General features: G+C 38.1%; 1 protein-coding gene across 1 annotated transcript in view; it reads right to left on the reverse strand.

The window, feature by feature from the left end:
- FHOD3 (formin homology 2 domain containing 3) overlaps positions 1 to 15,231 on the reverse strand; it is a 365,517-nt gene that overhangs the window by 311,427 nt on the left and 38,859 nt on the right. The gene's annotated exons all lie outside the window — the stretch shown is intronic.

A 15,231-nucleotide genomic window follows, 5' to 3' on the forward strand; every position in this document is an offset into this window, starting at 1 on the left:
TAATGCATGGTGTTTCTCAATATAAACAAGGCCTTTATTTGGGTAGTTCTCCAAGCTTCAACAGTGGTGCTACTTCCTCCTCTACCTCACTTCCTTACAAAGACCCCTGAAAACTTAAAGCCAAGCTTAGAGCAAGCTCTCTTCTACAGGCTCCGTTCTACACTATCGTTACAATTGTAATACCTCCCAGGACAGAAAATTCTCACACACACAAACATTAATTTTTATCTCCCATTGGTTGCGTTGGTAACTTTTTCAGCCCACCAAAACCAACACGATTCAAGCCCCAGAAATTAGAAAGATGAAGACTCACTCAGATGGTGCATTCTCCCCCTTCACCCCAGGCCACACCATGATCATCACTACAAAGGCATTTTGTGGGGTTTAGGCATACTAGATTTACCATACAGCAGCTAATTACAATAAGGCAAGTCACATGTAAAGTATTAGAAATTACGCAATTTCCTGATGAATACTTTGACTATCATGCAATATGAATAACACTTTCACAAAATGAAGATCACCTCCGAAAATTACTACATGCATGATTCTACACATACCAATTTCCTGGAAAGCATATTACAATAATAAATGCCAAAAAAAAAAAAAGAAAGGTAGCTTGAAATCCATCCATGATTTCACAGATTCATGAACTACTGGCCAAATAGCACTAAAAAGCATGCCTGTAGGTAAGCTTGTCTTGATAGCGGGTCAGGAAGGGGAGGTGCCATGGGACAGACAGGCCATTTGCTTTAAAAACAATGTTCAAAAATACACAGCAGAAATGACTATTTCCAGAAAACAAGATTCCTTTATTAAAAACAAAACCTAGACATGTAACAAAGTTTGTAATCAATTCCTAACTGAGGCTTATATTTTTATTCGTATCACCTTTAAAAAAAAATTCCAGTGAGTGCAACTGGCAACTATTCATTTAAAAAAAAAAGTCAAAAAAGTATTTAACAGAGTTAATTTAATAGCTGCAATTTAGCAGTAGAAGAATAGGCAAATTTCCCATATTGTGCTGACATGGCATTCTGTTGATCTGTTTTGAGATCAGAATCATTATTGCTATAAGATTAACTTCTAGTCTTTGGAGTTACCAAGACACAAAACTTTTTCTGCATTCAATTTATCTAATAAATTAAAGTAAATAAGCACATGCCAACAGCTTACTGAGTGCCTGTCCTATGGAATATAAATGCTTTATTTTGTCATTGTTTATGCATCACAATACAAATAGCTTTACTCAATTATACATTTTTAAGTCTTGATTTAAATAACATTTTGAAAATAGTACCTCAATTGACTGTCTTAAACAGTTACTTGTTTTGAAGTAAAGCCTTTCTATAAACCAAGCAATCCCTTGACCAGAAAGAAAATACCGAGAATGTTGTTAGGGGTACAGAGAGGAAAAAGTATTAATAAACAAAATAATAATAATTTAACCCCAAAACCACACACATAAATTAACTCCAAAACCAGCACACCATTTTCCTCTTAATGCTTCAAGCAAACTTTGAAAGGAAATTTTAGGAGGGTCTATATTAATAAGACATGACATCCTTCTCCTCAGACCTATACTAAAGACCTGCTGGTATCAAAAATGGGATTTTTATGTAAATACCCAGTTAAGATTCATTGGTGTTATTAGCAAGACAGACCACAATCATTTCCTTGACAAAGGTCATCTTTGTAAAATAGGGGAATGCATCAATTAACATATATTTTCTATTTCAATGTTTTCTTTCAGGACAGCAAGTATTCAGGCTTCCTAATATTCTTCTGAAGGCCTAGATTTTTCAATTCAATAAATTTAGCCTCTTTTAAATAATCTCCCACTTCTGAAAACGCATTATTTTATCATTTAAAACCAAAGTAGAAAATCACTTTTCTAACTTTCTTAGTGATTGCTTAATAACTCAATAAAGAAAATCCATTAGATTAAAGGTGTTAATTCTACAAAAGGCCATGCTATATGCTTCTGGGGTCCTCCTGTTCTACTTTCTATGCAATATATGACAATCATGGAAAAAGCTAGTTTTATAGGACAGCAGCAGACAAATTGCAATGGTTTTAATAACACTCTATAGTTGCAGAGAGAAGCAAACTTACTATTCTTCATTGTATTTGCTCAAAAAATAAAATCTATCGCAGACACCTGAACCATTAAAAGGCCATCATACGCAGAAGCTGAGTCCAATCCTGTTAGATGCCATGATTTCAGCTCACAAACAATTTGGATCTTTTTATGTTAAGTTCTGTTCTTAGCTAGGGTCTGTAGACTCTTCTATTTCTGAAATAATTAAAGCACACAAAGAAACATTACCCCATAAAGGCAAACTTGGATTTGAATCTTTCATGCAGTATTATACACATTCATATGGCAACACAGCAACTAAGAGTGATGCATCTTGTTAGAGTAACTCTGTTTTTTTGGGTTTTCTTAAATAAATAAACAGATATAGGCAATCATATCCTATCCTCAGAGCAGTTTTCAAGTAGCACATTCCCATGACTCTCATTTTACTCTGTTCCAAGCAGGGATTTCATCCATTGAGATTAGTGTTATCATTCAGCTGTAGACAGGGATAATTCTTGAGGATAACTCAAAGAAAAAAAGAAAAAAAATCATTTGCTGTGCTAGAAAGGACAATTATGCAAAACCTTTGAAAACTACAAAGCAGTTTGTTTGTGCATGTAGAATTTTTGATATTTAAACTAATGAGTATCCTTTCCCTCAGATCCCAGGCAAGATTCTGCAGAGATAGCCTAGATGTGGTGGAAAATGAATACTAGAAGTTTCAATTCAAACTGGCAACAGCAGTAAAGGGATTGTAAGAATGGGAGTCCAGGGGATGGACCTTGCCTTCCCCCTTGCACTGGGCTAACAGCACAGCTGATGCCCTTCCTCATTCTGCTTTAGAGGAGCACTGTAAAGAGCAAGAGCTCCCCAGCTGCAGCCTGCTTTTAACTTGTGAAACTACAAAAAAAACCTACAGGTTGTGTAAGATTTGCCCTCTATTACCAAATCAAGGAAAAGAAAGGAAAGTAAAATCGCATACTGGCAAACAGTATAAGGTACCTTGTATTTTCATTATTCAGTTGTTATTAGATGGGAAGGTTTGCTGCTCTCCCCCAGCCTCCAGCTCCCCCATATTCAGTTTATCACACTGCTATGAAGTGCAGTATCACTCAATCCCTCACAGCAAGAACCAGTGGGAATCAGAAGAGCCAGGCATACCTGACACCAAGTCTCTCTTGAAATAATTAGATGATTTTTTCATAATCTTTCAGAAATGCTACCAAAGCAAGCACAATGGGTTACCGAACCCAGTTAAGCTAACACCCTGAGCTGTTGCCTGCTTGTCCCAAAGAGGGCAGAGGTTGGATGAAAACTAACTTCAACCTGATAATGCTGAAACTATTTCCAGACTTGAACAGCATTTAACATCAGCCTAACCTGGCAACTTACCCTATAATAATTCTGCAGCAAATTCTGCCTGATGTAACCATCTAACCATTATGAAAACCTCTCTACCACGCTGCTTTCAAAATACACATGCACAACACATGCTTCACATTTTGTTACAGCTTCTCATAGCACTCAGGTTTCTTCGTGGGCCATTAACCATCTCCAATAATCACATCCATGTTTTCCAACAAAAGTAGCTTAATGAGAACAGCATCCAGCAACATCCAATCTCAAGAATGAATCATGGACTCCCACAAAAGAAACCCAGACTACAGTATGCCACCAACACATGGCAACAGACCTGCTCTAGAGTGCAACACTTTTGCAAATAGCTTTTGCTTTTTTGTTGCAGAACCCAATCCATTTCAATCTTCACTTGCACACACCTTTTAGGCAGCGGAAAATACTTCTGCAATGGGGTATTGCCTCACAGCCACTTCACAGTTTAAAGCACCCCACATGGAAAACAAACTCTTCCTTACTGAATGCATAAAGGATAAAATTTTTGCCAGAGTTCAAGCCCTTGAGTCTATCAGGTTTTCCCTGAAAAAGATCTGCAAACCAGCACACACACAATAAGGAAAGTGGTTTTTAACCTGCTATTACTCAGACAGCATAAATCCTAGGCTTTGATTTTAAAGCTGCTAAGATACTGCTTGACTGCTGTTTCACTATGATATGCTTCTCCATTCAACTGCAGATTCAAGAGATTGAAAAAAAAATTCTGACATTTCTAAAAAAGTTGTATAAAAGCCAAGTCTCTTGAAAGTGAGAGAGCATACATGTGCATGGAGAGTGGAATTAATAATCTCCCCGAAACTCATCTGAAAATCTTATCCAAATAAGTAACCTTTTAGAATTTCTTAGGTGATTATTATCTAAAGATCCAATTGTCATATCAAAATCCAAGCTCATGTTATTGCCATTAAATAATGGAAGCAGAGGAGCTTGGGAAATAACATCAATAATTAAAAAGAAGTCTTTTACATGTTAATACTCTTCAAATGGATGACAGCACTAGCAACCTATTCTGGTACATGATAGACTGTTCAAGGCAAACACAACACTCATCCTCACAGGAAGTCAGTGAGCTTTTCATTCTTACTTCATTTTTTCCATCTAAAAAATTAGTGTGAAGTCAGAATGTCTCTGCATCCTGTTCTTGCAATACACTTGTAAGTCATCTAATTATTAGAGTGGCTCTATTCAGAGCATTCCTAGATCATGACACACTTACCAAAGTAACAATCATTTGATAAGAGTGGACAAAAATAAGTAAACAGATAGATTCGCTCTGTTCATTCTGCATTAAAAAAAACCAACCAAAACATAAAAATAATTAAAACTTTACTAATTCAAGTAAAAATAATCCCAGCATATTCCCTAAACAAAAACTGGGCAGGCAAAATCTTGCCAATTATTAGAGCAAGCAACGGCATACAAAATAACAAAGTATACTCAGATTTTTACATTTGTTTCTCTGCAGATTATTGCAATATTGCATTATGTTTATCAACATGATTTTAACAAATGACTGCCTCATTCCCACTTAAAACCTATAAACCACCCAGAAAAGTTACATCTGAATGCCAGTGAGGGGAAGAGCATCCTGGCTGACACACCATTGTCTGTACAGCTGTTCAAATAACGACTACATACAGACTGTCACTACAGAGGTGCTGGGTTTTTATGTCCCCCTAAATCTTCACAAGTACATCTGCTAGGCAGGGTTGTCATTTTTTCTTTTTTTAACTTGTTTTCTCTCCTCTTTTTAAATAGAAAAAAAATGGGATAAAAGGAGAAAGAAAATGAGAAACTCAAAGGCGTTGAGTGAAACAATGAAGGGATTCACCAAGTGTGCATTATAAGCCACATGAATAGCAACCAATTATTTATTACTAATGTATTCTGAGTATAGGTAGGTAAAAGGTGCAGTCTTCTGCATATCTTACCACAAGGTAATGACTTTTGCCAAAATATAATGGATCACTTTTACACTCTCTAAAATGAAATTAGTTCAAAATGGGGGAAACATTTGTTCCATTTGTCCTTTTTAGCAGTTTATGTGCAAGCAAACTTCAGAAGCTGTTAAGTGAGAATCCCCTCCCCACTTCCTCCCTATACTTTCTGAATCATCATGCTGACTCTCTCAGTTGTTAATTGTGGCTTAATTTCCACACATTAAAAAACAAAAACCTTCCAACAGTCCCTCAAATATTTGAGGGTTGACTGCTGCCCTCACAGTCAGAAAATGATCATTTTTCAAGAGCTGTCATTCATGAACAAAACTATGTCCCTTCCCAACCCAAAAGCTCAACCCATATTTCAGCAGGATGTTTATTCTCTCATTCTGTGAAACACTGATAGCATGATCAATTAAACCTCCATCTTATATTTTTGCATTACGAAGACACAAACTTTGTGAGTTGGAAAATGGTAAAGATAATTCCATGAGAAAAGCTTTTTTACAATAATATTGTTTCTGGGTAAAACACAAAACCAATAGCGGTGTTTCCATATTTCTTGTCAACCTCGCATCATGTTCTTCTTCAGAGATGACACATTACTTGACCACTGCTTTCCAGTTCTTAGGTTATATATTTCCCACTGCTGTCAGTAACTGTCAAGTTCTGCAGATTCCTCCCAGGAATCTTTACACCAGGTAATTTCTGGTCATATGGTTTTGCTATCACTTGTACTTTGAAGTTCACACAACACGAGGATTTTAATTTAAAACCTTTTCACACTTTGAGAAACAGATGCCCTGAAATATCTGGATTTTGGGGGGAAAAAATGCGTTAGAAGAACTGGAAACCTACAGGACAAGGGCAAGGAGGAAAGTAAAATAAATTAACCTCCAACAGCTGAATCACTTGATGTTTAAGGCAGAGGGTCCCTCCAGTGCTCCCAGCCACACTGTGGGACCCACAGTTTTGGCTCCAGACCACTGCAGGTGGTCTGGGTGCATTAGGAAGAGCATTGCTAGGTGGAGGGAGGTGATCCTGCCCCTCTACTCAGCCCTGGGGAGGGCACATCTGGAGTGCTGTGTCTAGTTCTGGGCTTCTCAGTACAAGAGAGACATGAAGCTCCTGGAACATGTAGAACAGACGGCTACAAAGTTCCTTAAGGGACCAGAGCACCGCTCTTATGGGGAAAGGCTGAGAGTGTTGGGCCTAATTCAGCCTCCCTGATGAGAGGATCTCATCAGTGTCTGTCAGTATCTGAAGAAAAGGTGCCAAGAGGGTGGATCCAGGCTCTGCTCAGTAGTGCTGAGCAAAAGCCAATGGGCAGAACCTGTTGCACAGGAAGATCCACCTGAACATAAGGATGAACTTCTTTACTGTGCAGGTGACCAAGTACTGGAACAGGTTGCTCAGAAATGTTGTGGAGTCTGCTTCCTTGAAGATATTCAAGAACCATCTGGACACAATCCTGGGCCATGTGCTCTGGGATGATCCTGCTTGAGCAGGGAGTTTGGACCAGAAATCCCACTGCAGTCCCTTCAAAACTGACCCATTTGGTGATTTCATTAGAAGTTCCAAAGCTCCAGAGCAGAAACAAACAGCACCTGAATAATAATTTTCTTTCTCGCAAAGGCCCCTGATACCTGACCTTAATCTGACTTACAGTTCCAAAAGAGGCAACTATTTTCTTTTATAATTAAAAAAAAAAAAAAAAAAGAGAAAAAAAAAATGACTCAGTTTGTAAAAAATTAGTTTTTAAGAACTTTTCATAAACACTTCCCTTTTACTAGAATTCATTCTCTACTACCTTAAGGGGAAAACCCTAATATTTTATGGTTTTCTACTTTAATTGACGATACTAAAAAGATGACAAAGTGAAGAAGATATCGCCCAAAGCTGTGCAATACATTTCAAAGCAATGCCCTACTCACTTAATTGGTTATTTATGCTTTATTAGAATGTGACCATCTGAACCAGAGTCAGTGAGAACTATTTTAAAGCTGCCCTACCTTGCAGTAGAATATGCCTATGTGTATATAAGTACATAAAAATAAAGTCTACTTTGCATGACCAGCATACTACTTTGTGTCTCTTTCTGCTTTTGGAAGTTTTCCATTAACATCATATTTGGCAAGGTTTTCTTCCTAACTTGACATACAAATTCTTAAATATAAAACACTGTTTTCAGGTGTGTTGGGTTGATGTGGCCAGAAATGTGTATTCTATCACCATCTGTTGGGGACGGGTGGGGCAGTGATTTCCTTATCTCCATGGCACTTTTGTCTACTAATGGGCCATCTTTAAGACAAGATGGGGCAATCATCTTTATCTTTTCCACAACCCATCCTCCCTCCAGGAAGATATCATCTGCTGCTGGCCCATTCAGTCCCGCTGTATGACTGATAAAATTGCATCATCCCACTGGGAGATGCTCCAGCCAGAGGAAGGAACCAAGCCTTTCCTACCTAGATAAAAACTGAGATTTTGGACAGCAAATTATCCTTTTTTCCACTGGATTCCAGAGGAGACGCCAGTCCTTTCTACATCATCCCTGGACTCTGGAGGAAGGCTGCACCCTTCTACAGGAGCACTGCTTCAACTGCAGGAGGACTGTAGCAACCATTTGATCAGACTGCTACCAACACCCTGACTAATGGGGTGTCAGGTTGTATTCTGATTCTGTCAGGGTTGGGATTATTTTTTGTAATAATACTGTATTTCTATTTTAATTTTCCCAGTAAATAACTGTCATTCCCAATTCCCATATCTTGGCCTGAGAGCCCATTAATTTCAAATTTATAATAATTTGGAGGGAGGAGGTTTACATTCTCCATTTTCAAAGAGAAGCTTCTTTCTTTACTGGCAGATAACTGTCCTTCAAACCAGGACATCAGGCCACTTATTTCTCCATATTAATTCCACTTCAGAAATGGGCTTTATATTTATTGCCGGACCATCAATGCTTTTGCTAGCAAGTACAATCACTGAGCAGTAAATGTGAAATAAACTACTGGTTTGCTGTACTGCTGTGGTCTCAACCGTGGCACTATTCACTAATTTTCATGGTTTCATTACCAGAGATCCTGGCTAGTCACAGATTTGCAGCAGTTTAAGCTGTTAGCTCACAATTGGAGGTTAAATTGGAGACATTTATTTTTATCAGAAGCAGATTACTACCTTAGTTTAGTCAGGGGTAAACCAAACAAACACACACCAAGCACACAGACAAATGGATTCCCATGGGATAAAAGCAAGTGTGAGCTTGCTTATACAAACTCCTGCATTTACTGCTGGGTAGGAGCACACACAGGAACAGTTGCCATGGAATAGGAAGTGCAGCTAATTCACAGCTTTTACTAATTATCCAGCACAAATTCCCTCAGCTGCCCACATGCTCTGGGCAATACTAACACTGGTTTGCCCCAGCAGACAGTGAGTGCCCACAGTGCTGGTGTTGTTCCAGGTTTGGATTCCAAAAAAATCAGTGGTTCTACTCACAACATGAGTCGAGTTCAGAGCAGCCCCGCAGCCCTTGCTGGCAGCCCTACCTGAAGCCCCACAGATGATCTGTTTATGGAGAGAGGAAGGGATTTCCTCCTCACAAATTGAAGGGAAACACATTTCCAAGCCTCAAGAGCCGCTCACTTAACTTACAGCCTCGTCATCGAGGAGGAGGGCAGAGTGCAAACACAGCTATTAAGCAGCTTCAATGTTAATAAAATTAAATGGTTTTAAATAGAACATCTGGCATCAGCTGTTTCCATAAGCTGTTTTTATTTAAGTTTCCACCATAAAATACTGGACTTCTCAGCTATTTTCACATGTAAACCTGAATGCCAAATTAGTCTCTTTAAAAAAAGTTGTCCTAGCAAAAACCATAAGAATTATTCACACGCTTTTTGGTTTGGCACTTTATTCGGTATGCAACGGGCTGGGAAAGAGCATAACAGTATTTCTGCAACACATTTTGCAGTAGAAATTATTTTTGAATACAAGTACTCTTATTGCATTCATTTGCCAGCAGTAATCACTAAATTCAAAAATAGCAAATCTTCAGATGTTTCCACAGGTTCCTTGGTAGAGATGTAGATTTTTCCCTTTACAACTGAGTAAACTCTGGGGCAAAGTAGGAGAGAAAGAGACACAGCTGCTGCAGTATTGACAAACAAAAGCTGTAAAATCATGGGTCAAGCTCTTAAAAAACCCCAACACCTAAACACCCTCACCAAAAAAAACACCCACAAAAAAATCCCCATAGGGCAAAACCAGACCACAGAACCCTTCAGAACCTGGTATTTGCGGTGCCGTTTTACACCCCAAAGGCCACCATGAGCTTTAACACTACTCTCAGGCACATGGATTTAGAGCACTGTGCCCCTTCACATACTGTAAGAGTCAACTCCAAGAGCTGCCCATTATCTGCCCCAGTCAAGTCTACCAATCCCAGGCTCTTGTCCACCCCAAACCAAAACCACACAGAGGGTAAAGAGCTCATGAAGCCTCCTTGTCCCAGCCAGGGGAGTCACTGCTATGGATGCTGGCTCTTTCTCAATTGGAAGGAGTGCAGTAGTTTCCAAGACCAGGGCACTTTGAGAAGAGCAAAACCAACTCTGCTACCCTTCAAAGGACATGTTAAGCACAAAAGCGAAATGAAGAATTGCAACTTTTTTTTGTAGCCTACTTGCCTGAATGTTCTCCACCTAGACTGGAATGAAGCTGTAAGGTGCACAGACTGCACCCCCATTGCCATCTGACATGGACAGACTTGCACTACATCCAGTAAATTGTGATCCCTGTAATTTCTGTGCTTACTGTCACACTCCAGACCCCTTCTAGACAGCACACACTGAGACAGGGCACCACAGGTGCTTTTCAAAAGCTCACATAGACCTTGCATCTTGTGTCTTTGGTGTGAGCAAAGTGGCTCACAGTCTCTGACCTCAATATATGCAGAGGAGATTTACCTCTATATCATCAATCAACTTTAAAGTGGAAATTATCTAAGAAAACAAGGCTTGGCCTGCAGGAAAATTTATTCAAGTTCGTTATTATTTTGAAGATGCTTGTTTTCTAAACACATTTTATATTCACAAATCAGTATTCAGTTTTTAACTACAAAAGTAGTAGCATTTTACTATTAGTAGGAACCTTAATTTGTCAATCATTTCTTCAGAAGAAGATACTGAGTCAAGGAGATGCACTGACAAGAAATCCTTCTCATATCTGGTGAATACTTTTCATGGTGGAACTTTCAACCATTAATTGCCTCCATCCTGCTTCCAGAGCACATCCCTCAAAGTCATGTGTCTTATTTGTCAGGCCTAAAAAACATATGCACATTTGTGTAATGATTTTGATTACACACTCTGAAGCAGGAATACTCAGAGCTGCCTTGCCAATTGTTCTGTACAGAGGAACCATATGGGACCAGAAATTTTATTTCATTTTGTTATCAATGGTTATCGCAAGATAACTATGAAAATTAATTACTACAGTTCCACCTAAAATATTTTACCTAATTATTTTTATATAAACAATGAAATTCAGGATTGAGATGCTAAAAAGCTGCATAAAGTTTTGAAAATATAGGTAGCAATAGTTATTGCCCTCAATCTTTTTGAAGTAAATAAAAACAGCATCAACTTACTCATCCATAACAACCAACGTATTTCTTCAGAAATGTGGAACTTTAATCTGTATCACCCTTTATTCTGCAACAGTAACATTTTAGCTAAACATCTACTTCAAAATGCGGTTCAGCATATCAATCTGATATATTTTGGACTGGAAGACAGCTACATTGCAGGAATTCTTACACCTTCCAAAAATTACCATAACCTGTCAGCCCACGCTTTTTAATTTGATGCTTCTAGGGAGGTGTTTATTTTGTGTTTTTTCCTTGATTTTTGCATATTTTTAATTGTAACAATCAACTGCATTTTTTCAGATTCAGCATTTCATCAAACCTAATAGCTAAATATCACAAATAAAAATATTTGTGATATATTCTTCACAACATGAATAAATAATGTCAATAAGAAGTCACAGTTTCCTGTTTGTAGCAACAAAATTACTATCTTTCCCTGGTATCTCCCTTATTTTTCTTCTTTTTGGCATTGAGAAACACAGAAATGACATCAAGACAAAACACAGAGAAAACTATCAGAAGCTGAGACCATTTCCCACCCATGAATAAACATAAATACATTCTGTTTAAACTAATAGAAAATCAGCATAGAATCTTCTAGATTTCAGTACTGTTTCAAGAAATAAGCCATATCTTTTTGTAAGACAAAAACTAAAATAACTTTCAAATGCATCCCCACCTTCTTTATGTAAGTGACAAAAAGTTTTCATTCTCACAATTGTGCTATTTTCAAAGTCTAAGTGGGAAAAAATACAGTACATAAGCAGGAAAAGAATGTTAGAGATCTTTGCCAGACTCCATCGCCTCCAACAGATTCTGAATCAAGCCCAGAATGAATAGCACCATCAAGAGGGAAAAGGTCTGTCATGGGGCTCATACAGCCAAAATGGCTTGAGATAGGATGTCTAGAAGGAATGCAAAAACATTAGGGCTTAAGCCATTTATCAGAAGTACTTTAAAAGAATCCCTGCTGAACAGAAGTCTTGAATACATATTCCCTGAAGAAATTTTCATTGCTCATAGCATACTGCCTGAAGAATCTCATGTTCTGCATTTCAGGACTGTGTTACCTCGTGGGCTGCCATGAGGGCCTGTTAAGACAGATCCACAAAGACAGCTTGAGCAATTATACAGTAATTTAAACGCATCAGCTTCTTGATGATTCTTGCTTTCTCTGTAAAACTTCAAGGAAGCCAAGGAAAGGAGCTTTACCTGTCACCAACACCTTCAAGCAGCCAGCCTACCTCCACTGTGTACTACCCCACACAATGAACTTAACAATTAACTCCACAAAGTAACTTGTGTTGGAAACAAGAGAAAAAAGCCAAACAGCTAAGCAGCCCAACAAGCAAGTGAGCCATGAACACAATCCAGACTTGAAACGAGAGGTTGTTTTCCTACGTGTTCCTACTGACCCTCTGTGCTGGTTGCAACACCTTCTGCAGGGCCAGCCTCATTATTTGGCCAGATGTTCATCCTGGCTCTTCCAAAACCAGCCCCCATATAAAAACAATCACATTCTCCTGAATCCCACAGCTATTCTCAAGGGTGCAAATGGCAGCAGGTAAAGCTGTGGAGATGGAAAAGCAGTCCAGTCCCCATCCATGTTTTAGTTAGCCCTCCAGGGTACAAAGGCACATGTATTGGCTCTTCCCCTTCACTAGATAGAAGCTTCATTGTGCTGGAGTGGACAGCAATTACCAAAAGCCTCTTTTCACTATATTCAGTAACAGAACAGCATTCATTTAAAATTGCAGATGTGCATATGTTTCTTACACAGGTTATTTACAGATATACATTATCCTCTAGCAGCTGCCACTATTCTCTTCTTTCCTTCTGAAGAAAAATCCTTCATGTTTTCCACTATGCTCATCCAATCCCTCCATGAGAAAACAAATACCTACAGCCTCTCAAACCAATCAAAAATTTTAAGAATTTGCTTCTGCTTGTTTTATTTACAGGTCTCCTTTCAACAGGATTTCTAAAAGAAATTAATAATTTTTCCCTGGATGAACAGGAACATTTGGCAAAAAAGATGCTGAAAACAGCCAGATTACAGGACATTCTGGTCATTTTGAATAGGAATTCACACAGCTAAGGTTCTAAAATTTTAAAAATGCCATGAACATCCAGCTACTAAAGCCTTCACTCAGAGTTCAGCAAGCTTCAGTGACCCTGATGAGCACAGCAGCTTTGGCATGGCAGAAAGGCAGGTCCTGAGGTAGCCTAATCTCAGAAAATTAAAAGCTTTGAAGATTAAGAGCAGGACCTTGAAATGACCCAGACAGAAAAAGAGAGAGACTAAATGGTTTCTGTGGCCAGTCCCTCCCAGACAGCAGGCTGCTGTTAAGCTCCCAAGGTCTGCAGCCAGAAGCTCCAGCTCAGGAGCACTCCAGGCTCAATGTTTTGGTCTCAGAACTGCAAGGCCCAAAAGTGGAGTTTAATTTGCTAGAAATACAGGACACAGGAAGACATTACTGACTGCATTTGCTACCCTATGTCTACAATATTCCATTTTTCTGAACAACATCACATAAGCTGCATTTACTGTGAAGTAACAATGTTAAGTCCTACAGAGAAGCTTATCCCACATGCTTCTAAAGCTCTGGTGGTTCTTGTTTGTCTTTTCTTCCCTCACAAAACGTGGACAAAAATGAAATGCAGAAATCCATCTGAAGCCTCACCAGTACAAAACTTCAAGCAGCAGTTCCATGTTTTTTTGTGTTGGTGTTTTTGTTTTTTCCCTCAAAATAGCCACCACTAAGAAAATTAAAATTGTATTTCAGGAAAAATTCATATAGTTGATATTACATGCCCAAAAGAAGCATAAAAATAAAACAAGGTGGACAGTAGCTTCCTATTTCAAGAGGGAAGTCTGGCAGGAAAAGGACCAAATGGTCTCTCATTTGTCAGATTGCTTGGCAGTGCCAAATTGTTACTAGTGGGGTGTTAAAACTAGTGAAGTTAAAATTACCAGAATTATCACATAAACACACATAGAAGAGAAAAAAATATAACAAATTCAAAATTTATTGCTACCAAAAAAACCCAAACAAACCAAAACCAAACCTTTATATTACTTGCTTTCAACTCATTATAAAGTTAGTTGGAAATATGAGCTTGCTGTTCTTTGCAGTGATTTTTATCACATATGCACAAAACTGAACACAGTATCAACTTCTACACTCAACACTCCTATTGCATAGGAAATGAGGCTCAGTTCAGCTTGTATTGGCTACTCTGTCTATCCACTAACTCTATTCTAACTGGTTTCTAACAACAGTTTTTATCTTGTAGTGGTTATAAAACATGCCCCAAACTGGTATGTGTGAATAAAATGTACACAAATGTACACACGTGAATATCTGGAAAATATTATTTAAAATTCTTCTCTACACAAAATAATCTTCAGAGGCACAGTTCAAATTTATAAGGCATATTCATCAAAGGCATGACAGCTATCAGAAGAAATGGAGAAGGGGAATATGCATAAGGGCTGCATCTCCTACTGTTAACAAACTGACCAATTCAAACTTCAGTTAAACACATCCATAAAATAATCACAACTATCCAGTCCAATATAGTAACCAGAAAGACAAAAGTAGACCTAGACTTCCTATTAATTTTACATCCTAAGTAAGATAATCACCTAAAAGGTCCAGAAGAGGAGAATTTTTCAAAAAAGCACATCTCCTATTTGCATTTACACAAATACACACTGATGCTAACTTCTGCATTCACTTTAGTTCTCAAAGAAATGATTATGGAAAGCTGTGTCACAGCAATCCACATGGTGTGCCAGCAATAGCTAAATAAGAAAAACAAAACCCAAGAGAGGAGAATATTCAAAAAACAATATACATCCCCCATCCCTCAGACTTGCTCAATCAATTCCAGGAGTAAAAAGAAACCAATTACAGGTTTTTTATTCAAATATATAAACGCAGGATTTAACTATCAAGGCAAAATAAGTTGAGTTTATAACTTCAAGAACACCACCCCAATATAATCCTCTACATGACTAATATCATAAGAAAAATCTCAGAGTTCTTCAAACAAACCATCCTCATTTATCAAGTTTCAAAGAACTATAAAATCTTATTAATCATTCGTATTCACAGATTTTTTTACAGTATGTCATATTT

Source organism: Oenanthe melanoleuca, chromosome 2 (genome assembly GCF_029582105.1).
Source record: "Oenanthe melanoleuca isolate GR-GAL-2019-014 chromosome 2, OMel1.0, whole genome shotgun sequence".
NCBI classification, from domain to species: Eukaryota; Metazoa; Chordata; class Aves; order Passeriformes; family Muscicapidae; genus Oenanthe; species Oenanthe melanoleuca.